Raw genomic sequence first — 26536 nt, 5'->3', positions numbered from 1 at the left:
AGGGGAAATAGAAGGCAAAAAGAAGAAGTAATAGCCAGCTTCCATTTATATCACCCACAGGGAAATTAAAGAAAATTAATGAGACAAGAGATGGGGATAGAATATATAAGACCACAGAGGAAGAGAACACTAACCTGAAAGGGGGGGAGAAAATAATGGAATAGTGGCATTTTAAATGGCACTAGAAGCAGCAAAGATTAGATTCAATTAGAGAAGACAGACTGTGAAGAACTTTTCAGAAAAAGTAACTTTAGGAGATGAAGTAGATAAAATACATGAAATAGAGATCAGATAGCTAATATGAACAATGGGCATTCATTTAGTAAATGGTTTTGGACATTTTGTGCTTGGCTTAAAACAAAATACAGAATGTATAAAGATGTTAGAAGAAAAATTTCCTCAACTGTGAAAAAGTTCCATCAGATAAAAAGGCTCATGATATATTTTTAAAAAATGAAAAGTAGCCAAACCATTTTTTTATATTTTGGTGAAATACTGGAGGGGGGAAGAGGGGAGGGAAGAGAAGAAATAGGGTTGAGCTCTTTGATGAGTTCTTTAATGACAGGAAACTATGGGGGCAATTTGTATGGAAATCTCAGGGGGAAAAAAATGTGAGCCAGAATTCTATAATGAAATGAGTTCACATTTAAAAGCAAAAACATTCTCAGATATATTTTCTTAAATTTTTGCAAACTATTCTTGCAAACTTCGGGGGGAGGTGCGGGGGGAAAAAAATACTTGAATATTTCAGCCAACCAACCAACACTATAGGATATAGATTTCAAAATAGGCAAGCTATAACATAAAAGAGTGTTAAGTGGCAAGTCACAGCACACTATCCAGGACTAGCTCTAAAAATGGAGCATTTGTAGCCTCATATAATCAGTATGGGGGTATGCAATTATTAGGTGTTTCTTTTCAGTGGACTGATCCAACAATTTCCTTAAAGGCCAAGGTATTTTCCACCTTCCTCTCCTTGTCTTAAGCAAGTTACCTTTCATCCTCATGAAAGCTACCAGGGCAGACATTGCTCTTCACACATCCATGAGGGACGGAAGTTGAAAAAGACACACATCTCTTTTTATTTTTTTTTTAATTTTTTTTAGTGGATACTCTTATTTTTTTTCCATTTTTTTATTACTCAAATGAATTTATCACATCTGTAGTTGTATAATGATCATAACAATCTGATTTCACAGGATTTCTATCCCACATCTCTTTTTAATCCAAAGTTGTTTCCCCCAGCAGTTTCCCAACAATATCTCCTTCTATGTAACTGGCCCAAACTAGGACACATGGCTACCTCTAACTGCAGGGAGAGCTAGGCAAGTATGTCAAAGTCAGGCTCTGTCAGACAGATGGTCTCCGAGAGTTGGAAAGACAGGAAAAGAATGAATGTCAACCAAGAGCGTAGGGTCCACCAGCATATATACATAATGACAGTTATTGCAAAGTTTTGTGAGACATGTGTATGTTATTTCCAGAAAGAAAAGAATATTTTTTGATGTATCACATCCAGACAAAATTCAAAATATACCAACCAAAATCCAAAGGGGCTTGGTGGAACAGGAAGAAGAGTAGGAAAGTCATAATATGTGTTAAAACTGTCGTGAGTAAAAGGGCCCCTCCCTTCTCCGAGTCTCCTTGTTGATAGGGGGACCTCTGCACAAAACCTATATCCTTGCTCTAAGAAATGGTCCAGAGATAGGGATAGTTACCTAGACAGTATAACCAGCACTATCCTGTGAGTTCAGCATTGCCCCAACTCGCCACTGGCACCCCTTTCTCAGGCTGCAACAAAATTAAATTACCAGTTCTTTAAGAAATTTGGATATTGAGCTTACCCAACTGGCCCATTCTCATCTACTGAAAAGTCCTTCTCTGCTAATCATTCCCCAGTGTAATAACTGGTAGATGATACTGGAGATCTTAAACCCATGTTCCTAATTCAACTGTCTAGGACCTGCATCCTGTCCCCCCCTCCACCTCCCATCCCCACCAAGGGTCCCCTTTCTAGTGTGGAACATCAACTATCTCCTCTCAACTTCAATCAATATCAGGCATTAACAAAGGCAGGGAAGAGGAGTAAAGAGAAAAATCGTGGAGAGAGCTTAAGAACCTTATCTCTTATTTCTCAATCTCTGCCCAGTGTCAACTATTTCATCCTATTTTTTGAGGGGAAGAGGATTCCTTCATATTCCTTTCAATTGTCTCTCTACTACCAACAGATTTTCTTCAAATGACTCATCATTCCCTGAAAACCAATACACCTACTCATTATTACCATAGCTATGTCAGTAAAAGGTTTATTTTTTACTGAGCCCAGAACAATGAAAAGAATAGGGCTTTCCCCAATATTGAAAGATAAATCAAAGCTAAGCCTTTTCCACCTCCAGGGTTTCCACAAGCCACCACAATCCGGAGCTATGGTCACCTGAGCTTACCAGGGAGGGGAAGGTGGTACAGAATGGGAAAGAAAAGGAAAAATTAGGTCTCCAAGGAACTTGATCCATCAGTCTTGCAGTTTTGGAGGACCCAAGCAGAAGCCTCTGCTTTCAGAGCTAGCTCCTGTCAAAGTTTCTGGAGTAAACACCAGTAGTCTCTCTCACCTCATAAAGCACCTGAAAAGCATCTTTATCCATCAGGATCCTGACTCAAGGTTTATTCCTCTCTTTCCACCACATGAAAACTCACTTGTGGGACTGCCCCAAGAACATCCCAGGAGTTCAGCCACATCCCTGTCTAGAATGTCAGAAACTCGCCAAGTTCCTCTTTTTCTCTGGGAACTGCTGCCTCCTGCTTCTGGAGGTTTCTCTCCACTGTTTTGGAACAAAAGGGATCTCTTTTCTATAAGAGGGAACAGGGCAAGTCCAAGAAAAAAACTCAAAACTCACCAAAGTATCCGAGCACACTTCTTCCAAGTCTTTACACTCTGGTCTCCCTGCAAACGCCCTCCTCCAGCCTTACCTGATGTTGACTTCACCAGTTTTCTCTGCAGTGGTCTGCTTCCCATCTAACTGGTTCAGGTTGTCAGGAAGGTCCATCTCTGGGTGGGAAAAGAGAAGGAGGATGCAGTGGGTGCCATGCAAGGTAAGGGGCCTTCTCTGGGGAAGGCTTCCCTCCACCTCCAAATACTAACTTCTCCTGGTGATTCCATCCTTCCCGGCATGTGCCACATCTGCTCCCCAAGCTGCCCTGCTCTTTCTCCCTCCTCTTCAGCTGATAGTCATACTGTACCTTCTGGCTAACTAGCAACTGTTGGAGGAGGTTATGGAGAGGATGTGATCCCCGGTTGACCTGCGAGCCAAAACCGGAGAATTGAAGGCTCCTCGACCCCTCAGCATCCTGAAATGCACACCCTCCCACAGTTCCCACAGCCTGGAGCCATTTCAATGGTGCAACCTTGAGAGCAAAGTGTGGTTGAAACCATTGGATGGAATGTGGAACTGAACCCCATTAAGGCTTCTACTCAATTCTTACGATTCTGGTGCTCAGGCCCAGAAATCTCCACAGCCTCTGGCGACAAGCCTCCCAAGTAATTTTCCTTGCTTATTAGAACTGCCACCTGCCAACCTGGAGTGGCTGCCTCTTTCTTCCCTCTTTCCTTGTTCTCCATGTAGTGGGGCCAAGTTGCAAACCAGCAGCAGCAATGCAGTTGCTTTAATGAAGGGGACCCATTAAATAGGAAAGGCACATGCAAGACCCCCAGAGCCACGGGTCAGGGAAAATAAGTCAAACCCTACACAAATGGAGAAAAAGAATAGGCCCTTCTCCATACGAGAGTGGAGGCTAAGTCATGGGGGGGGCCTTCCATTCTCCCCCACCCCCTGAAGCCAAGGCCTGGTCCTCTACCTTCTGCCACGCCTTGCCCAGGCCACACAGCAACTTGTTCTGTTCTGCAGGCCCCTTTTACAGCACAGCAGCAATCTTCTCACTCCTCAGGTATCTGCACCCAGGCCTGGAACAGGACAGGAAAGAAATGCCATTCTTAGACTTGTGATTTCCCAGGCGGAGGGAGAGGGAGTGGAATGGACTAGGAGTCTGGGGTTAGTAGATGCAAAGTATTGCCATTTGGAGTGGATAAGCAATGCGACCTTGATGTACATAGCACAGGGAACTATATCCAATCACTGGTGATGAAACATGATGGAGGATAATGTAAGAAAAAGAAGATATATATATATATATATATATATATATATATATAACGGAGTCACTTTGCTGTACAGCAGAAATTGACAGAACATTGTCAATCATCCATGCTACAAACTTTTTTTAAAAAAGAAATTGTGTTCTTCTAAGTGGTTCTCAGACAATCATCAGGTCTCAGAATCACCTGGGGGTCATGTCGAGCCTAATTGCAGAGCCCACCCCTGGAGTTTCTAATAAAGTAGGGTGAGGCCCCAGAATTTGCATCTCTAACAAGCTCTCAGGTGATGCCATGATGGTTCAGGGATCACAATGAGAACTACTGTTCTAAACTCTGCCTTGACTTCTTTTGCCTGCCTATCTTCCTCCTTCCAGATTCTCAACAGCCTTCCTTGATGGGAAGTGATGCTCAGCCCTGTAACTCCTCTCTGCGCCCGTTCTATCTTATTCCAAACCTTCGGGAAGTGGTAAGATAGTTGCTCACCATTCTCAGAGGCAGTTCTCTAAGAGGCAGTTTGTTTTTGTTGTTGTTGTTTTGTTTTTTAAGAGGCAGTTTTTTGAGTAGCTTAAGAACGCGCAAGGTCTGGGGAGTTCCTGTCGTGGCTCAGTGGTTAATGAATCCAACTAGGAACCATGAGGTTGAGGGTTCGATCCCTGGCCTTGCTCAGTGGGTTAAGGATCTGGCATTGCCTTGAGCTGTGGTATAGGTCGCAGACATGGCTCAGATCCTGAGTTGCTGTGGCTGTGGTGTAGGCCGGCAGCAGCAGCTCCAATTAGACCCCTAGTCTGGGAACCTCCATATGCTGTGAGTGCAGCCTTAGAAAAGACAAAAAAAAAAAAGAATGCCCAAGGTCTGAAGGAAGAGTTGGATCCAAGGCCTGCTTCTGCAGTGTCCAATCCGACCTTGATCTCCAGGTGTTTTACACAGCGCCCCACGTACGGCGTGGGCCTTATCTTTGTTTGTTATTAGCATTACTGGTTGAAAAACCTTTTCGGACAAGATCTGCATCCCTCTCTTCACTGTGTTCTCGATCAGTCCTGTTGGAGTCAGGCAATTAAATACCTTTTGAAGACTCCCAGTTGATTCCACTGTATAAAGTTTCAGAACTACTCGGTAGATGGTGGCCATTTCTCATCTGCATGGGTGAAGAAGCCCCCTACTATCACCTCCCCTTGAGCCCCCCCTGAAACCAAGTAGGGCTCTGTGGGGCTCCTAGGCACACAAGCTTTCCTGGGTCCCCCATTTCTTGTTTTGGGGGAATGGTCTTCAGCCTCCATGACATTCCCTGAGTTCCAAAAATCAGGTTCAAACAGTTGCTAATCAGGGAAGGAAGGGATGTAGCGTCTAGGGAGGAACAGTCAAGAGACAATAGTGCAGCTTTGGGCCAGAGTCATGGTTCCTCCTCAAGGAATATACCTAATATTATCTTTGAGTTCTTCCACAGAACAGAAACCACCAACAAATGGAAGATGTTGATGAAGCATTCTTCATTCCAAAAGAAGGATCATCAGAACCAATCCTGGGACCACCTAAACACTAGCTGAGAGAAACAATGCTAGCTCTCATCTGCCCTAATCTTTATCAGTGGCCCTATTTCCCACTCCCCAATTATAAAAACACCTTGGAATCTCTCCCAAGAGGGGGCACAGTCTTTAAGGCATTAGCTTGCTGTAGCCTCCCTTTGCCTGGGAAAGCAATAAAGCTATCTTTTTCTCCTTCACCCAAAATTCTGTCTCTGCATTTGTATTCAGCACCAATGATGGAGGCTGAATTTTGGCAACACCCCCATGATACAAAACATCAGAGACTGGGAGCCTAGAGGGACCATTATATGTCTCCAGACCTCTCTCACCTGGAGCATACCCTATCAGCCTCAAAGGGAGTCTCAATCTCTGAAATGCTCTGCTGCCCTCATTCTGCACTGAGATCCTGGGGTTTCAAAGATCACGGGTCTATCAGTCCCCCCAGAGCAACCCTTCCAATCAAGTTTAGGAAGAAGAAAGGTTTATCCCTTCACTGACCCACGCCCACCTTATACCCATGAGAGAGGGGGATGGAGGAGCTGGCTAAGGTCACTAAGTCTCACAAGGCAGCACCACTGCCCTCTGATTGGTTCCCAGGAGGGAGAAAGTCCCCCGCCCCCCGAATGTGACTGTTCACCTTGGAGATCTGCTGTGGACATGGGTACTGCCCAGCACAAGATCTACACCCTTTCCCGAAATGTGAACCATAGATTAACCATCTACAAGGATTAACTGCCCTCTGTCACAGGACTCGACCACCTACCTTTCTTCACTTGACCTTCCCCTCCTCCTCTTTAGTCGTTCTGACCCAAGTTCCCTCTATGTACGCCATCCAGCCACAGATCCTTTATAAGCCTAGCACCTCCTCACAGTCACAGCTGGCACTATCTCGAGCTCAGCCCATCCCCCTCTAATTCCTTAATAAATCTCTTTTGCTTTACCAACTAGGCCTTGCGTGTTCCTCCCTTGGTGAACCTAACACTCTCCACTTCTCCATCCCCTTCTACTCAGACAAAGCAGCAGAATTTGCCATTCTCTCGATTCGGGGTGAAGCATCCCATTATTGGGGTAAATTGCACCTAGCTGAACACCTGCCATGGTTGAGTAGACAAGTATGGGTATCAGGAAGTAGGAAAGGAAATAGAGAAACACCAAGTGAACACAGAGAAAATGCCATGTGAGTCAGGACAAAGTCAGAGGCAGGGAGGCAGAAACTAAGTCGTGAGAAAACCCCCCCAGCCACAACCTGGAATCAGAGCCCTTTCCTCTTGAGGTTCCATGATACCTTCCAAAACCAGGAAGGTGTTAATGGAAGTAGGATTTCCTCCAGCTCCCTGGAAACCAAGGTAACACAAATGGGCTGAAGCCTACCCAAGCATTGCTTCCTTAACTTTAATGACATCCCCCTCTTTTCCCTTAGTGATACTTGTTAAATCAGAAAAGCCTTCAGAAATCAAAAAATCAGATTTTCGTATTCTACTAAAAAGGAAAATGAATCATTCACATACAATAAGTGGCAAAGCCAGGAGTAAACCCAAGTGTTTTAATTCCAAGTTAATTTTTTCCACTGTTTCATATTTCCTCACTAATTAATTTCCACCATCTCTAATCTATTCATTTCCCAGCCAACCTAGCCAAGCCAAAGAGTGAATTCTTACCTAATTTAGCCAGTCTCAGCCTGATTTCCCAGAACTCTTTTAAACCTTCTTGCTTTCTCATCCAACGGTCATGGGTTTTCAAAGAGAGAGAAAGAAAGAAAAAAAGATATAGAATCATGAAGAAATTATATGAGGACAATTACAGGAGTGGCTGGTTAATGTCACCCTTCCTTATGAATTCTAAGGATCTTCAATGTGGAAACCCAGGCTCCTAGAGCCAACCCAGTTGTTCACTGGTTCCCAGTCTTAACTCTACACTAGAACTGCTTGGGAAGGCTTTAAAATTCCCCATTCCCAGACCAATTAAATCAGAATATCTGAATAGGAAACCCAGACCACAAGATCATTGAGGTTTCCCAGGGGATTCCACGGGTAAAACCACTGCTCTAACAAGCCGTGTGTTACTCCCTCTCCCAGATTCTAAGGCTGATCAGCTGGGAGATAAGCTTTCTGGGTAGGAACTAGTTGAGTATTAGTGAGGGCAGTTCTTTGGCAGCAATGAAAAACTTAAGTTTAAGCAGCCATTCAATATGGAATAAAGTCACAATTTAATTTTAAAATAGAGCCTTTAATTTTGCTGAGTCCACCTTTCTCCTCTTCCAGATTTTTCTCCTTTTCTGTTCCATAAGAGTATAGCACTAAAGCAATAACGCTTATAGAATTCATGCCGATCATCATTAGAGGCAGATGTCATTCTTCTTAACAGTGATTTGGTGAACATGTGGAGCTGAAAAACAAACAAATGACAAAACTATGTTGGCTCCCTTTGTCTGCCTGCCTGCCAACCTGGTTGCCTGATCCACTGGTCCTTTTCACTTCCCCAGACCAGCACACCTTTTCAAGGCTCGCCTAAAAGATCACCTGCATTGAAGAAATCTTGGAAGGCTTTATAAGAGAAGCATTTGCCTGGCTAGCATTTATCTATTACTCCTCAATATAAAAATTGCTTGGATGTTATCAGCCGGCTAGGACCTGGGTAGCAGAAAAGAGTTAGAAAGGCAGCTCAGAGGAAGGAGGAAACACAGAGCTTTGGAAGCCTGGGATATTAGACGGGAACAACTCAACTACATGGCTGAGCATTTTTCTTTGATGCCAGGTAAGCAAATTGGACTGGGTTTCAGACGCTTCTCTATAAATGAGTTCAAAGAGGTCGCATGATGTAATGAAAAATAGCAGGGCTTGAAGTCAGATTCAAACCTGGTGTGTCACTAACTCATCCTATCTGTCCTTGATAGATAGAATGTATCTACGTTTAACTTCCCTTAGCATGAAACGGGAATAATATCTACCTTACAGGGTTGTTTTCAAGATTAGTGTTTTTGTATATAAGTATGGTGAGTGAAAAGAATGGGCGTTCAATAAATAATTGTGGCAACAAGAAGAATAACCATAGCAATCGTATTCACAGCAGCAGTTGTTATTGGAGCGTATTGACAGAGAAATAGCTTAGCTACCAAACTGAAAGCTCTCACTTTATTTTATTCAGTTTTTAGGTGTTTATTTTGTGAAAGCTTGGCATAAGTAATATTCATATGTGTGGAATTGAAGCTTATGGTTATAAACAAAATTTCTTTAAGCAACTCCTTTTAATTTCTAGTTATAAGGCAGTGGAATGATATGAGAAGGCTTAAGGCAGCATTTCAGTCCCTAAATCAGTGAGACCACATTAACCAAATGGCCTCTCAGTTTTAAAGTGATAAGAAAAAAAATTAATTTTATAATGAGTACAGCTTACAGAAGTGGAGAAATGAGTATAAGACAAAAGTATGAAATCAAGAGAAATCTTCTGTCAAACATACGAAAAAATAATTCATTCTTTAGCAGGCTATTTAGTAAGAAAACAATGACCAAATGCAACCTAGACAGAAGATGTATGAAAACTTCCTCCTGTGGGTTGTGAGTGTATCAAACAAATTACCAACAAATACATAGATTACTTTTTTAGATCAAAGAGAAATATTAAAAGAGCTGTGTGGCCTGAGGCATGTTTCTTAATCTCTCTGAGCATCAGTTTTGTCATCAGTAAAGTTGGGATAATAATAATTAATGAGAAGTTATTGTTATGTGTATGGAATTAACAGCCTGTGGTTCCTGGCTTAAACCAGCACTTAATATCATGCCTGTCACTTTGTTGTTGTTGTATATTATTTTAATCTCTCCTGCTAGGATTAAAATGATTTAGTGGAAGGATCTGAAAACATATCAGAGAATAATATCCTGGCTAATTTTTAGCACCTGACGGTGTCACAAGATTAGCTTGCAATTTCAGGTATATTACAGGCTCCTGGGGCCCTCACTTAGTTTATTGAGTAGAAATTCAAAACTGCCTCAAGAATTTAACAGGAGTTCTGAGTTTTAATCATGTGAGCTAGTTATTGATGGCACCACTTATCACATTTTGTGATTGTTTGAAGTTTTGTTCAGGAAACTGCTACAAAGTTTTCAGTTTCTAACAATGCGATGATCCTTTCTAGTTAGTTACCAATCTTGCCTTGTCATATCTCTGAACATTTGGGGAGTATGTGAGAACTTAACAAGCACACAGAAGAGTGCCAGAATGCAGCTTGCCTGTCAGGCCCTCATCCTTAAGCAAAGGGCATGGTATTTATTTATTTATTTTCTTTTTATTTTTTTGTCATTTCTTGGGCCACTCCCATGGCATATGGAGGTTCTCAGGCTACGGGTCTAATCGGAGCTGTAGCCACCGGCCTACGCCAGAGCCACAGCAACACAGGATCCAAGCCGCGTCTGCAGCCTACACCACAGCTCACGGCAATGCTGGACCCTCAACCCACTGAGCAAGGCCAGGGATTGAACCCGCAACCTCATAGTTCCTAGTCAGATTCATTAACCCCCGAGCCACGACGGGAACTCCAAAGGGCATGGTATTTCTTAAGCATTTGGGAGTGACCAGCTGTTATAACAGTAATCTCCAAATTTCATTGGTTTTATACTACTTGATTTAGATCTTAATATTCAAAGTCAAATCAGACATTCCTATTCAGCAGCTTTTATCCAAACAATGACAAAATCCCAGATATTTCCATGAGTGACTCTGCCATGTCCTAGGGTCTTTTCAGAGTCCTCTGCTCAATGCTTTACACTCAGCCAGACAACAAGCAAAGAGAAAGAGACCTCAGAAAGTCGAGACCCTGGCACCCATCCCCTTCAACTCAAACTAGTTACCCATCGCTTCTGTCCATAGTGCATAGGCAAGAACTAGTTACATAGTCTCACTTAGAGGCACAGAAAGCTGGGGAAAATGGATGGGCAGCCACGTCCCAGAAACAAGTCTACGCTATGGAAGGGGAGTGTGGTTCTGTGCTGCTCAGCTAGTCCTCGCGGCCATAAGCACCCAACTGCTGGGGATAGATGGATTTTTTTGTGTGTTATTGAGGTCGAGTTGATTGACAAGATTATGATAATTTCTGCTGACAACAAAGTGATTCAGTTATACATATGCACACATTCGTTCTCTTTCAGATTCTTTTCCCATGTAGATTATCACAGAATATCGGATAGAGTTCTCTGTGCTATACAGCAAGTCCCTATTAGCCAATCAATCCATACACCTTAGTGTGCATATACCAATCCCAAACCCCCCAGTGCTTCCCTCCCCACTTATCTGTCCCCTTTGGTAACCACAAGTCTTTGAAATTCTGTGAATCTGTTTCCCTTTTGCAAATAAGTTCATTTGTATCCTTTTTTTTTAGATTCCACATATAAGTGATATCATACGATGCTTGTCTTTCACTGAATTAAATCTTTCTTGTCATGAAATTTACAGTCTAGTTCTTTAATCAGGAGCGCCCATCTAATGGCTCACTGTGCTCAATTGCCTTTTGTCAACTTTACTCTCATCCTGTCTACATTGTGGAACTACATGTCCCAGAATCCCTTTCCAGTAGCATTCAAGGTCAGATCCTACAAGTAAGACATTCATGAAGATTTTAAAGAGAAGAAGCCATTTTTCTCAGTAGCAGCTGTCTGCAGGCAGATGAGATCATTGTTGGCAGCACTCTTTGGCTTTGAGCACTTCTCCTAGGAATCACCTGCTATAAGCAGGAGCTGAGATCATCTACAGAAGCTTCCAGGGGCTAACAGCCATCCTCCTGGGAATAACCCGCTTCACTACTCCATGCAGCTAGGCTCACTGATGTCAGCTCTCCAGCAATCCTGCATTTTCAAATTTGCTGAATAATAATCTTCCAGACTTTCTCTCCCACAACAATTCCAATGCTCTGGATTAATAATGTTTTCCTACACAAAATATGAGAGTGATTTCTGTTTTCTAACAAACCCAAACACACAGAGGATTTAAAAGTGCAGTACATTTATTCAGTAATTCAAAAAATATTTTTCAGGAGTTCCCATCGTGATGCAGTGGTTAACAAATCCGACTAGGAACCATGAGGTTGAGGGTTCGATCCCTGCCCTCGCTCAGTGGGTTAACGCTCTGGTGTTGCTGTGAGCTGTGGTGTAGGTCGCAGACGTGGCTCGGATCCTGCGTTGCTCTGGCTCTAGCGTAGGCTGGCAGCTACAGCTCCAATTCAACCCCTAGCCTGGGAACCTCCATATGCCGCAGAGGCGGCTCAAGAAATGGCAAAAAAAAAAAAAAAAAAAAAAAAAAAAAAAGTTTCAGTGCCTAACATTTGCCAGGTTCCATGCTAGATGCTAGAGAATACAGTTTGACAGGACTGAAAGATAAACTTCTGCCTTCATTGTGCTTATTTGTAATAATCTCTGTGAAGAACACATTGTGAAACAAAAATAATAATAAAAACTATAAGATGCTATGAGAGAGGACTTTTTTTTTTCCCCCAGCCACATTCCCAGCATATGGAAGTTCCCAGGCCAGGGACAGAATCTGAGCTGAAGCTGTGACCTATGTCCACAACTGTGGCAATGTCAGATCCTTGACCCACTGCACCACAGCAGAAACTCCCTATGAGAAAGAAATTTTTTCAAGAGAGGTAAAATAAAATCTGGGATGGGTGGACTCCCATCACAGTCATCAAATTAGAAAATCAAGAATAACTTAATGCTATATTACTAGTCAAAAGAAATTTGGCAAAATTCATGGAAGAGAAAGAATTAATTAGATGTCTTTAATGCCTCTGCGTTATAATGATATGATATATCACAAACAGGGTCGCAATTTGTCAAGGTCATATCTTCCAGTGGCAAGGAACCCTACTTTGTTTTTAATAGTTATGCAAAATAACATTATTGTAATTTATTAGAACTTTTTCCAATATATATGAAACTTCCAGAATCAATCAGACAAGAAACAGAACTCATTCTCACTCTCACTCAATGACTTAGATATATTTTTCCCTTCCTTTTTGTTACATTGTTTAGGCATTTCCATTAATTGAACACTACTTAGTACATTTAGACATAGGATACTATTGATTAACATAAACTCATTCTTTATTTTTTTAATTATTCAATGAATTTATTACATTTATAGTTGTACAATGATCATCACAATCCAATTTTATAGTATTTCCATCTCACACCCCCAGTGCATCCTCCCACCCCCCAAACTGTCTCCTTTGGAAACCAAAAGTTTTTCAAAGTCCTACTTTGATTTTATGTAGTGGAACAAAATGTTTCATATTACCACATCACTCAAGGATTTGGGATATCAATAAAGTTTTAAAAATTGGCTATAGAACTATATCTAGTCACTTGTGATGGAGCATGATGGAGGATAATGCCAGAAAAATAATGTATATATGTGTGTGTGTGTGTGTGTGTGTGAGAGACTGGGTCACTTTGCTGTATAGTAGACCAACTATAATGGAAAAAATAAAAATCATTAAAATTTTTAAAAATAGTAAAAAGTAAAAATTGGCTATAAATGCATCTTTAATATATGTAACTTGGAACTAGAGGAGGATCAAGTAAAGCAGAGTAGACAATTGTGGTCAAAAAGATTGTATTTATAGTCTTCCCACATATTAATTCATTTGTCAATCAATAGCTAACATGCTTATTCATTTTATGAAGAAGGAATCAATTTTACAGGCAATGGCAAGCCAACTCAAAGAGCTTGGACTTTTAAGAGCAATTTGGAGCCTCTAAGGGTATAAACTAGGGAAAGAGTATGATCGATTTTGCGTTTTGGAAATTTCATTCTGGCCACCAAGTGGAGAAAGGAAAAGGAAGGGAAGAAAGTGGGGAGGAGGAGCCATATGGATCATTGCCACATTGTCAAGTAAAAAAACATGGTAGTTTAACCTATGGCAGTGACTTTTTCTCTGCATTTACTGACCACCACTGTGTTTCATTCAGATTTGGTTTCCTGACTTACCCTTCACAGTCCTTTCTGAATGTTAAAGTTCTGCTGCAAATTTGTCTCAATAGCTGAATCTCTACTACATGATATCAAATATACTTGAAAGTAATTGATTGTTATGCGGTTCCTCTGATGATCGTTGAACCACGTGTTCTCGAACCCGGCCATGCTAGGGTCCCAAGAAGTACTGGGCCGGTACTTTTTGCCTCCTGAAAACCTTTTCCTAACAATGTCCTATTTTCCGGTGCTAAGACCTTTCAGTTTTCTCTTTCCTCTGTGAAACCATCTGCTCCTCCAGTCCCAACCAGGTTTCTTTATTCTCCCTAGGACCTAAGCTTCCATTAAAACAATACCAAAAGTATGGACTCAAAGATGCATTAATAGAGATCTTAGAATTTTGTGGGTTTTTTTTTTTTTTTTTTTTTTTTTTTTTTTTTGTCTTTTTGCTATTTCTTGGGCCGCTCCTGAGGCACATGGAGGTTCCCAGGCTAGGGGTTGAATCGGAGCTGTAGCCACTGGCCTACACCAGAGCCACAGCAACGCGGGATCGGGATCCAAGCCGCGTCCGCAACCTACACCACAGCTCATGGCAACGCCGGATCGTTAACCCACTGAGCAAGGGCAGGGACCGAACCCGCAACCTCATGGTTCCTAGTCGGATTCGTTAACCACTGCGCCACGACAGGAACTCCAAGATCTTAGAATTTTGAACGTGCCCCAACCTACAGTCCTGAGTCTGAGGTCTGGTATCACAGAAATTTTCTCAGCCTGAATTTATTTATTTTTAAAATATTTTATTGGAGTTTGGTTGATTTACAATGTTGTTTTAGTTTCAAGCATACAACAAAGTGATTCGATTATATATATCTCCATTCTTTTTCAGATTATTTTCTCATATAGCTTATTACAGAATATTGGCTAGAGCTACCTGTTCTATACAGTAAGTCCTTCCTGGTTAGCCGTTTTATATACAGCAATGTGTATTTTTTTAATCTCAAACTCCTAATTTATCCCTCTTCTACTCAACCTGAATATAATAGCTATTTTGACCTGAATAAGCAAATTCATCTTTTAAATATTATGAGAGCAATTATAAATTAACAGGATCATTAATTCATTTATTCAACAGTCATTGAAGATCATAGTTTTGCTAATGTCTAAAAAAGGATTAAAAAAATGTTGAGTGGCACATAATTCTTCCTTTAAAGAAGTTAATAAGCCAGCTGGGAAACCAAAGGACATAAACACTGAACATTTGGCTAATGATTTAAGATATATAATCATCTCAAGGTGATATATAGCAATTTAATTTGAATGCTTCCTATGTGCCAGGCTCTGTGTCAAATGCATGACATGTCCGGGGCACAGAAGGAACCCCAGGTGCGTGGCAGGCCATGTCATGCTGCGTTGGTGGCGAACAAGTTTTTATTAGAAAAATCCTGCAAAGCAGGTGTTATTATTCAAATTTTTAAAATAAGAAAATAAGATGCAGAGAAGTTAGGTGACTTGTCCAAAATTGTACAGAAAATAAGCAGTAAAAGTGGATTCAATCCCAAATCTGTTTTACAGCAAGGAATTTGCTTTTTAATCACATGCTTTGGTTGCCTGCCTTCTAATGCCCATGAATCATTTTATATCCTAGTCTAAAACCCATTATATTCACTTAAAACATGTTCTGGGAAGGAATATGGTGGCATGAACAAAGACAAGAATGGCAGAACGCATTCAACTTTTATGGTGATCCAATTTAATTTATTGTAGCTGATTGAAACACTGTCTTAAGAAGTGAGATTAGTTGAAATAACCTATAAAAAGTACTTTGAGGCTGCATTTAAGTTCAGTGGGGAAAAAAAAATCCATCTTTAATTTATTCCCTGAAGTCAAAATAGAGATATCACGGAAGTTCCCATTGTGGCTCAGCAGTAATGAGCCCCACTAGTATCCATGACTAGTAATCCATGCCTCACTCAGTGGGTCAAGGATCCTGTGTGCCATGAGCTGTGGTGTAGTTCGAATACATGGCTTGGATCCCACATTGCTGTGGCTGTGGCTTTAGCCAGCAGCTATAGCTCCCATTTGACACACAGCCTGGGAACTTCTATGTGCTTCAGGTGTGTGGCTTAAAAAAATAAAAAAAATAATAGAGAAGCCGTGATACTGAACTGTGTTAGTAGCTATCTGTGTGCAAGGAAGTCCACAGGACGTCAGCCATATACAATTCCCTAATAACAGTGAGGACTTAAGTGAATTTTGATGTCATATATCTGTCCTGAGCTAGCATCTTACAATTCTACATTTTTACCACATTTGCATCCAGCAATCCAGAAAAGAAAGAGTGAAAGAGAACAGTGAGGGAATCATAGACCAAACCAGCATCTTCTAATATGGTAGCTCAGAGCTATACATGGCCTTCGAGCACTTAAAATCTGGCTAGTGTGACTGAGGAGCTGAAATTTTTATTTCACTTTATCTTGAGTAATTTAAATTAAAATACTAGATATCCTAGGGAGTACCCAATGTGATGCAAGAGGTTAAGGATCCGGGGTTGTCTCTGAGGCAGCATGGGTTGGATCCCTGGGCTGGGAACTTCTATATGCTACAAGTGCAGCTGAAAAAGAAAAGCAAAATAAAACAAAGGACTAGATACTGTATTTGGTTATTGAAAGTGTTTAGATATATTTAGAATAGCCTGGGTATGGGATTCTAATTTTTAGCCATAAATGTAATGAAACCTAAAAACAGATCAAGTAATTTCAAAGAAAATTAACATTCAAATTCAAATGTGCCATAAAGTATAAAATATACCCTTGATTTTAAAGATTTAGCCTACAAAAAAGTAAGACATCCAATAATTATTATATTGGTTGTATATTGAATGTTTCGGATATATTGGGGTAAGTCAAATGTACTATTCAAATCAGTGTTGCCTGTTCCTTTCATTTTTTAGTGCAGTTAAGTATAAAATTTTAAATTATGTATGGGAGCGCCCGTCGTGGCTCAGTGGTTAACGAATCTGACTAGGAACCATGAGATTTCAGGTTTGATCCTTTTCCTCACTCAGTAGGTTAAGGATCCGGCATTGCCGTGAGCTGTGGTGTTAAGTTACAGATGCGGCTCGGATCCCACATTGCTAAGGCTCTGGCCTAGGCCGGCGGTTACCGCTCGGATTAGACCCCTAGCCTGGAAACCTCCATATGCCATGGGTGTGGCCATAGAAAAGACAAAAGACAAAAAAAAAAGTAAAAATAAAAAACAAATAAAATAAATAAATAAATAAATAATAAAATGACGTATTAAAAGTAAAAAAGGAGTTCCTGTTGTGCCTCAGTGGAAATGAACCTGACTAGTATCCATAAGGATGCAGGTTTGATCCCTGGCATCACTCAGTGGGTTGAACGATCCAGTGTTGCCCTGAACTGTGGCATAGGTTGCAGACGAGGCTCGGATTCCACATTGCTATGGCTGTGGTGTAGGCTGACAACTACAGCTCTGATTTGACCCCTAGCCTCCATATGCCGCAGGAGAGGCCCCAGAAAATTCAAAAAGACAAAAAAAATTTTTTTGTCTTTTTTCTTTTTTATTCTTTTAAGGCTGAACCTGCAGCATATGGAGGTTCCCAGGCTTGGGGTCTAATCGGAGGTGTAGCTGCCAGCCTACGCCACAGCCACAGCAATGCAGGATTCAAGCTGTGTCTGCGACTTACACCACAGCTCAGGGCAACGCCGGATCCTTAACCCACTGAGCAAGGCCAGGGATCGAACCCACAACCTCATGGTTCCTAGTCGGATTCGTTAACCACTGAGACATGACGGGAACTCCAAAAAAAAAACTTTTTTACTTAAAAATAAAATAAAATTATATATGAGACTCACATTTTATTTCTACTAAACAACATTGACCAGACGCTACAGAAGATCACACGGACAGGGCAGGGGTGGGAGAGTAAAAACAGTACTGACTTAACAGAATCACTGTTACACAGCAGAAATGATCACAACGTTGTAAATCAACTACACTTGAATAAAACTTTTAAAAATTAAAAAATTAAAAATAAAACTCATTTTATCCTGACTGAAGCCAATTTCTGATTCATGAATTTCAGTTCACAAATAGGCCCTCCTGACCAGAAAGATTCCTCAGCCAATCATCACTTTTAGGTTTTACCATTGGTCGGTAGAGATTTTTTTTTTTTCACTGAAAATTTATTAGCTAGCATTTTAGATTTTAGTTAAGTCCATCAGAGGTACTCAAAATATATGCTATATAAATCTAAACCCATAAATTCCTCCCATTTCCACCTGCTTCTTTATTCCCTTTCTGCGTGAATAAGGGAGGAGAGTGAGGCTATCAGCTAAGCTACAGGCTGGGAACTTTTCTGAGAAGTCTTGCTCTCCTTGGTTCTTGCTTTGAGATGAGTCATCGTGGCCTGTTCCGTGTAACACGTGTACATCACCAGTGTTGCTATCTTAGTCCCTCATCAATTCTCCCCATCTTCCATAAAGGTCTCTCTACCAATTATTATTTCTTCTGAACAACAGTTGACTTCAGCAGGACTGTTCGAGCCCTGAGTGGCATGGCTAAAGGGACCAAGCCAAAAAAAAAAAGGAAATTATTGGCTCAAGTTCTGGCCTCTGTTGCAACTGGGTCTATAGACTCAAGCCTCTTTTACTAGGTTTCTCTTTCTGTCCCTCAGCTCTGGTTTTGTCAATGTATTGGCCCCATTCTCTCCTTTTGCAGACAGACCTTCTCCACATGGTGGATGAGATGGGCATGGAGATGCACTAGCAAGATCGCCCTTCCAGAAGGGACTTTCTGCCTCGTCTGGGGAATTCAGTCAGTCAACAGCCCCCAGAAGTCAGCTCCTTTCAAGTCTGCCTCAGCTGTGGAGAGCCACCTCACTTTAGGTCATACCTCTCCCACGGCTGCATGCAGCTGGTGACAAAGCCAGGCTGGCCAGCCCTTTGAGATCCAGGTAGGATGCCAATGGGCTTTCCTTACTCCAGAGCTCCCCGCTGGTTGGGCTGGGACTTTGTCAAACCTCTATCACAATTCCACATCTCCCTCTGCCCAACAATGTACCTCTTCCATTTGCTCTACAGGGTTGGCCCCTAGTAAAGCCCGGGCACCTCAAACTCCATCTCTCCCTGTCTCCAAGGCACCCAGCCTCTAACAGTGCCCATCTTTTTCTTATGCTCTCTTCTCAGCTAAGTATATCCATTTATAATGGTTGGAAATTTGAGAGATGTCCTTGAGTGGATTTCGTGACTGGGACTTCCAGAATCCCAGCTCCATGATGCCAGGATCAGGGCTCAGCAATCCCCCTCCAGCTCTGATTAGAACAGTCCTAAGGATGGATTCTGGTTGGCCCTATTTGGTTCACATTTCATTCCCTGGGGTAATTACCAGGGTTGTGGAAGCAGGGGCTGTGTGACCCCCACCAAGACCACATGACATGAGGAAGGAAGAGTTATCTAAAGGAAGGAAAAGGTTGTCCTTTATAACCTTCCATACCTTTGAATGAGGGCTCTTTCTAAAATACAGTTCTAAATATGTTTTTCCTGTATCTAACCATCATCAACTTTCCCCAAAGCCTATAGTGGAATATTGGTGGGAAACACTGACAATAACACAAAACTCTCTAAAGGACACAGATTCAAGAAAACAAACCCCTCATTTTTGTGGGCCATGTTACTCAGGAATGCTTTATGCCTTAAATGGGGGACTGCATTTTGCGTAAAAAGATATCCAGAGGAATGCAGTTGCTGCCTTGGGTTCAGCTGATCCAATGTGTCAGGGCCAGTTGACATCTGGACAGTCCTTTTAGCTTTTCACTCGTGGTTGCAATACGGCTGCCAAGGTTTTAGCTATCATGACCTCAATGAAGGCAGGACAGAGAAGGGAGGGTGGAGACACACCAAAGCTTTCCTCCAAACCATCCCCCTGCCAAACCATCCCCCATCCCCCTCACACCAGGGCCAGTTTTTACTGACAGTTTGTGGGCCAGAAATGAGTCGCATGAAAACCCCTAGCTGCAGGGGAGAAGCCAGAGAAAGTAAGGCTCTGAAGGAGTCATCCAGGGAGAAGGGGTTCAAATTTAAGCTAGAGGAGAGGCAAAGTGAGACCACTAGAGGGTTGTCAACCGGCAATGAAAAAAGGTGGTAGAATTGAAGGTTCCAATGAGGCAAAGGAGTTGTAGGTACCCAGTAAGTCGATACCAGAGGAGGAAACTAGAATGACTGGGGATGGGGGGCAGGGAATTAGAAAGCTTGAACTTGAGATTGTGGGGCCAGTTGGAATTATTTGTAATAAGGTATAAGATGGAGACATATGAATCAAGAGCTGAGTTTAAGAGTGAATAAAAGGGAGGAAACAAACCAGGAGATACCTCTGACTTAACAGTTTTTATAGGCCAAGCAAGGACCTGCAGAGAGCAGACACTGGGTGAATGAACAATAAAGAGGCAGACTTCTAAGTCGATATATATCTGTAGTTTTGATGCCTCTTCTGAGATGGAGACCTTCTTGTCAAACAGCTTTCTCCTCTCTGATGTCCTGTAGGTGCCTAATGTCAGCACGATCAGTGTCAAATCATAATCCCTCAATTTCCAATACTCCTTCCTTCTCATATGCTCTTCTGTTAGCTAAATATATCCATTTGTCATGGCGGGAAATTTGGGAGAGGTCCTTGACTCCTCCTCTTCTCGCCATCCATACCTTGCCAGTTACAAGATTTAACAGTGCACATTTGGCATTGTCTTTTGGTTTCTTCTCTTCCTCCAGCATCTTGGTTGGATGCCCATCATTCCTTACAAGGACTTTTGTAGTAGTCTTTGGAATCATCTCCCTATATAGAAACACTTTTCTTAAAACTTTTTTAAATTAAATTTTTTTCACATCTCAAAAGTAACATGTTAACCCCAATCCATGAATCTGGGGAACGTGGTACAAAATACCACTTCTTTTTCATACCAACACACTGAATAAACTGGTACCCATTTTTCACATGGTCAACAACATACAGAATTAGCCATTTATACAATTAGTTTTACCACTGTTTTTACAAAGTGAACTAGATCCATATGCCTTGTAATTTAGAGGTTCCTAAAACCCATATCCAACACACTGATGTATCTGGGCAATTTATGGGTTATGATTCAATTATTTTGTGACTTTTTTTTAATTGCTGGACCCATGGCAAATGGTAGTTCCTGGGCCAGGGAATGAATCCACAGCTATGACCTACACTGCAGCTGCAGCAAAGCTGGATCCTTTAACCCACTGCACTGAGCCAGAGGTCAAACTGGCACCTCCACAGCCACCGGAGCCACTGCGATCAGATTCTTTACCCACTGCCACACAGCAGGAACTCCATTTTATTGTGTTACTTTTGCTTATCAGAGTAGTTACCACTTTTATAACCACACATTTAATTGCCTGTTGGATTCTTAGCACTATGAGGACAGAGGCCGTGACTATCATGTTCCCTGGTAGGCTCCTACAACCTAGAGCAAGTGCTAGTGTCAAAAGTGTTTTGAGGGGAATTCCTGTTGTGGCTCAGTGGAAATGAAGCTGACGAGCACCCATGAAGGTATAGTTTTGATCCCTGGCCTCGCTCAGTGGGTTAAGGATCCATTGTCGCCATGAGCTGTGGTGCAGGTCACAGATGCAGCTCAAATCTGGCATTGCTGTGGCTGTGGCGTAGGCCAGCAGCTACAGCTCCAATCGACCTCTAGCCTGGGAACTTCCATATGCCACAGGTGCAGCCCTGAAAAGACAGAAATAAAAAAAATTTTTTTTGAATGAATGCATAGATAAATAGTAATAGCAAATAATGTGTCACTAAAACAAGAGCTGACTGAAATTTATTGAGGATGTACTATGGGCCAGTGCTTTGAGGATAGACAATGTGCTTATATGCATTATCTCTTTCCCTACTCAAAACCTAAGACGTCAGTGCTATACTAGTTCATGTTATAGTTGAGAGAATTGAAACTCAGTCAAACTGTCGCTTACCAAGAAGTCATGGCTCCTCGTTAAAGATTCAGGATTTTAATCATGGTCTGATTCAGTGTTCTTAATCACTGTGGAGCTAACAAATAAACTATCTTTTTAAAAGTTAGAATATATTTCACAATTTTCCTAAAATATACATTGTCCCTCTCTTGCATTTTATTAGAGCTTCTTTACTAGGGCATTTTAATTGATGACAGAAGGAGTGGAGTCAGAGTCAGCAACTCAGCATTTGTCATTCCTGTAGCCTCTCCGTTCACTGCTGTGGCCAACAGGGAGGAACCATTACTGAATATTTCTTTGTAGTTAGGATTTTAATTTATATGAATCATTTCTTTTTGAGACAGAGTTCTAAGTAATTGGACAATTTTTTAATCTGGTCAACAGCTTAAGCTACTAGTGTTATTACATTTGTTGCAGTGAATTCTATTTTCATTGTATTATATATCTTTTCATTCTAATATATGTATTATATACAGATTATTCTAGTAAGTATATTTGCTCTAAGGTTGAAGCAGCTATGACAGAAAATGTTCTTAGATATTATACAATCATAAGCCCCTCTTTTGTTTCCTATATGAACTAGGCTGGAGAATGGGTTCTTGGAAGTTTGGAGTGAGAGGTAGTGTTTTGAATCTCTTGGCAGTATTGCTTATAAACAATAAATGGTCCCTGAACTGCTGTTTAGAGAAATGGAGTAGGCAGAGCTGTGTGATGCTGGACTAGAGGGTTTTTTTTGTTTGTTTGTTTGTTTTTTTTAATTGGTATAGAGAAAAGGGAGGAAAATGAGACATTTGGTCAGGGGATTAAGAATTTTGAAAACAGGAATTAAGTGGAAATTGCATTGTTTCTCCATGTGATTTGTAATATAAATCCCCTTTGCAGAAAAGAGTTAACACAGCAGACCTGATTTCCATCTTTTGAAAGTCCTCCTTGCAAAGCTGACCCTTGGCTGGTATCTGGGAAGTTGAATTTCAGGGAGGCCGGAAGAACTATTCCCAAAACTGATGAGAGTGGCTCATTATGGTTAACTGTGCAGACAATATGGTTTTTCCTGAACATCTGCTTTCCTTCTGGGAGTTTGGAATGTGGGTGCCCGGAAGAGGGTGACCAGCCTCCAATAAAAAACCCAGGCACTGAATGTTTAGCAAGCTTTCCTGGTTGGCAACAGACAGAAAGGGGTCGTCACAACTCATGTCAGGGGTGAGGATGGGAAATTACATGCATCCTATGTTACTTCCCTGGAAGAGGACACTTTGAAACTTCTACCTGATTTTCCCCAGACTTTATCCACATGGCTTTTCCCTTTGCTGATTGTCCTTTGCAGCCTTTTGCTGTAAAAGATCTTAGCTCTATGGCTATATATTGAAGCTTTTCATTTCTCCTATCAAATCACCAAAACCTGGGGGTGATCTTGGAGATTGCAAACATCGCATCTTACTCAGTTACTAAAAATCCTCAGTGTATCATGCATCTATTGAGTTTTCACTAGGTACTCAAGTATTTTGAAAACATTGGGAATTTAATAACGAAGGAGGGCCATCCCCTATTACGATGCCTGTGGTCGTGCCACGGTTCTTACCCAAGGTTGATTGTGTCTCCAGGACACATTTGGCATGCATGGGGGCATTTTTTGACACTGGTACAGAGCTACTGGCATCCAGTGAGACATTGCTAAACATCTTACAGGGTAAATGGAACAGCTCTCTCCACCTCAATAAAGAATCATCCAGTACAAAATGTCAATCGTGCCAAGGCTGAGAAGCCCTGACGTCGTGGGAGAAACAGACACATAAACAGATAATTTTCTTCTTTCTAGGGCTGTACCTGAAGCATATGGAAGTTCCCAGGCCAGGGGTCAAATCGGGGCTACAGCTGCTGGCCTACACCACAGTCACAGCAGCACGGGATCCCAGCCACATTGGTGAGCTACACCACAGCTTGCAGCAACACCAGATCCTCAACCCACCGAGTGAGGCCAGGGGATCGAAGCCGCATCCTCATGGAAAATATAGGGTTCTTAACCTGCTGAGCCACAAAAGTAACTCCCTAAAGAGGTAATTTTAATAGAATGCGAAAACAATTGACTTCCTGACTCACAGGGATCATGTCCTCTGTCCTCCTTTAGCCATTCGCTCCCATGACTAGGGCCCCCACCTACCACCTTTTCACTTTCACCTCCTGCTACCTCACCTTTCCCCTGATGCAGTTAAATTCTTTAGTCAATGTCTATAGTCATTCCAGCTCATACCCACCACACTCCCTTCATCTCCCTGTGCAGGTCCCCCTCTGCCAATCGCTACACTGTTAAATCCAAACCTGTGCTCCAGACCCATGATGGAGCTGGCTTTGATGGTTTCACTTTCAATTCCTGATGGCTAGAAGTTCCCTGGTGGGAACTTCATTTATGGATCCTATGTTGTTAACTGCAGGGGTTCAGGTCACTGATGTAATACAGGTTTGATCCCTGGTCTGGGAACTTCTGCATGCTGCATACACAGCCTAAAAGAAAAAAAAAAAAGAATAAATAAATAAATAAATTCCTGATCACTAGCCATCAAATGTGCCTGAGTGCTACCACCATACTTGCAGTTCCTTCATTCCATCAATCAACAATTTCATAGCTCATCCTCTGTCCTCTCATTTCTTGTACCTCCCACCCCTTCTTTGCTTTCAGGTTGCTCTGGCTATTTCCAATGTCACTGAGAAAATAGAAACGGTCAGAACTCTTAAGCTCTCACTGCCAAAGCTATCTGTACAGGCACCTGGCCCCAAGTACTCTGTCTTCTTGCCATTATGAAGGATGAATTCCAGGTGTCCACTGGTTTCAACCCCTCTCATTTCGTCAGTGATATCACTCTGGCAACTCCATCCCTTTTCTCCTGCATCATCCTTCTTCCCCTTTCTGCTGAATCTTTCCTGCTAATATAAAAATATGCTGCTATTTCCCCCATTTTCAGAAACCTCCTGTGGAGTTCCCTGGTGCCCTAGTGGTTAAGGATTTTGGTGTTGTCACTGCTGTGGCTCAGGTTTGATCGCTGGACCAGGAACTTCTGCATGCCATGGGTGTGTTAAAAAAAAAAAGAAACTTTCTCTCCTGACCCTAATTTTTTCTCCATCATTGCCCCGTTTTTCTTCTTTCCTTCACAGAAGAACTCCTCAGAATAATTGTATGTATTGGTTGCTTTGAGTTTTCCTCCTATTCTTTTCTGAACCAATTCAGGTTTCCTTGGGCACCACTCTTTCCAGTCTGCTCTTGTCATCCATCCTGCAATGATAAGTCATCTTCTCGTAAGTCAGAGGGAGGAAGGGAGCCCAGGGCCCTCCCCCACATCCAGGACTATGCTGAAGCCCCAGGTTCTCTGAGAACCAGATTCCACTTTAACAGACAGCATAGACCCTCTCTAAATGCTCTGAGTCACAACTTCACATTTAGCCCTCCATGCTAACTGTTCAGTTCTCTTAGTGGCGCTAAGCTCAATTCATATGAAAAATAATCCAATTGGCCAATTCATATTTTTGGTCCACGCCATATCATATATTACCTACTAGGTTATAGACTGGCTGATTGGGTTCAGGTATATACTGCCAGTCTAAACACTGGCTACATCTATGCAAAAAATAGCCCATTAGTGCTTCTCTGAGTTGACAGCTGAGGGAAAGGTAGCTCTGTTAAAGAAGAAACACTGGGCATTGAAGACAGTGTGAGGCAGCAACTGTAGTGGCATTCAGTAAATTTTGAATCATTTTCTCCCTCCCTAATGGCATAGATCAATACTGCCTTTATAATATAGTAACCCTTGTACATGACATGTAGCATCCTCTAGATTTAAATGCCTGCACTGGAGGACTATGTCTTAGTTATCTCCATATCTTTCAACAAGTTGACTCTGTGTCCTTAGCTTGATAAAGCCACATTAGGGTAAAAGGAATGTTTACATTTATGGTTTTGAACATGAAGCATATTTCCGCAATTCTTACCAGGCTTCATTCTGTCCTTATGACTGTCTCCTCTTCTGCGCTGCTACTCTGTAGCTCTATGCTAGACTGTAAGCTCTGCGTGGGAGATACAGTGACTCCCTTGTATGTACGGTTCTATCCCCAGAACTTTGCTCCATAGCCTAATCCACCATAGCTGATTAGCAAATGTTAACTGAATAAGTGGCAACTGAACATTTGTCTTGGATCAGTCCTTTTGGCTCCATTTTATGGCTTTCTGGCTAGCTCCCTGTGATATGTATTCTTCAATATCTTTGTCTGCTCATTATATTTTTCCCCCACGCTCACTCCACACCCTCTCCCCAAGTCCATGTCAGGAAGCCTGGCAAGGTGCAACCCATTGGAAAAGGTAGACATGTAATCCTTTTGTAGCAAACAAATTATCTTCCTAGGAATGTAACCTACCACATTACTGGCCAGTGCTATTAACATAGCTACCTGCTTTTCCTCAGCCCACCATGACCATACACAATAGGAAAAACACTAAGACCATTTAATAATAATGTATGTTACTACTAACAAAGATAAGAGCTAGATGAGAGCCATGTTATATATCTTTTATAGGACTGGGAAATTTTAATGTGGTTCTACCTTCAGGTACTTACTGTTCAGGAAAGGATTTGGGAATTATATCACCTCCAAATCATCCTTCCTTTTAGCTATGAATGCCCATATTTTGGGCATTTCACAGATCATTAGCATACCTACTAGAAGAGAAGAAATATACATAGAAAATGAACTAAAATTAAGATGTAGTAACTGAGTTATATGTCCAAAGCTCTGATAATTTAAAAAGAAAAAAAAGATGAGGAAGGTATAAAAATTGGCAGCAAGAGTAGGAGGCTGAAATCAGTGATTAAAAATAAAGTCTGAGAACTGACTGTGGAACTCCT

The 26536-nt window shown here is 41.7% G+C and overlaps 1 long non-coding RNA gene across 2 annotated transcripts in view; it reads right to left on the bottom strand.

Moving 5' to 3' along the window:
* Positions 1 to 559: 559 nt before the first annotated feature.
* The window catches only part of LOC110262179 (uncharacterized), a 132732-nt gene continuing 106755 nt past the window's right edge, over positions 560 to 26536 (bottom strand). Inside the window, exons 6-9 of one of the 2 annotated variants that reach the window (XR_014813285.1) lie at positions 23964 to 24146; positions 23472 to 23669; positions 22551 to 22801; positions 17486 to 20478 (exon numbers count right to left, since the gene is read on the bottom strand). This is a non-coding gene — a long non-coding RNA (uncharacterized LOC110262179). Of the gene's footprint in view, positions 3047 to 3852; positions 3959 to 17485; positions 20479 to 22550; positions 22802 to 23471; positions 23670 to 23963; positions 24147 to 26536 lie in introns of those variants that run through there. The other variant, XR_014813284.1, reaches the window with a different exon arrangement.

This window comes from Sus scrofa, chromosome 8 (genome assembly GCF_054392235.1).
Source record: "Sus scrofa isolate SSC_HxYL_T2T_F1_AM1 chromosome 8, Sscrofa_HxYL_maternal_Yorkshire_Landrace_v2.0, whole genome shotgun sequence".
NCBI classification, from domain to species: domain Eukaryota; kingdom Metazoa; phylum Chordata; class Mammalia; order Artiodactyla; family Suidae; genus Sus; species Sus scrofa.
The sequence above is the reverse complement of the archived record's forward strand: the minus strand, read 5'-3'. Positions and strand labels throughout refer to the sequence as shown.